We start from the raw sequence: 357 nt of genomic DNA, 5'->3' as shown, positions 1-357 counted from the left end.
ATTGTCTTTGTCTTATCATCTTCATCATTCTGTTGCGTTAAACCTTTTTCCTAATTCTCAATTTGACCCTCAGCCTCCCTCCTCAGAGATCCGAACAAACGCGAAGTTAGTTAAGAATTTCTAACAGTAGTGAAGATCCAAAGGTGAATATAAATGATGATGATCCGTTGGAGGAATCTATGACGGAGGAGCAGAGGCAGAGATGCGTTAACTAACACCAACACAAAGCTAAACCCAAAAATGCAAAAGTCTGATAGACGCCAAACACATGACCAAAGTGACCAACAATCCAACAGGGACTAGATGTCAGGTCACGGTTCAAAAGCCGGTGGTGATGATGGTGATGAGACACAGCTG

Source organism: Etheostoma spectabile, chromosome 4 (genome assembly GCF_008692095.1).
Source record: "Etheostoma spectabile isolate EspeVRDwgs_2016 chromosome 4, UIUC_Espe_1.0, whole genome shotgun sequence".
Classification (NCBI taxonomy): Eukaryota; Metazoa; Chordata; class Actinopteri; order Perciformes; family Percidae; genus Etheostoma; species Etheostoma spectabile.
Note: the sequence above shows the minus strand (reverse complement) of the source record.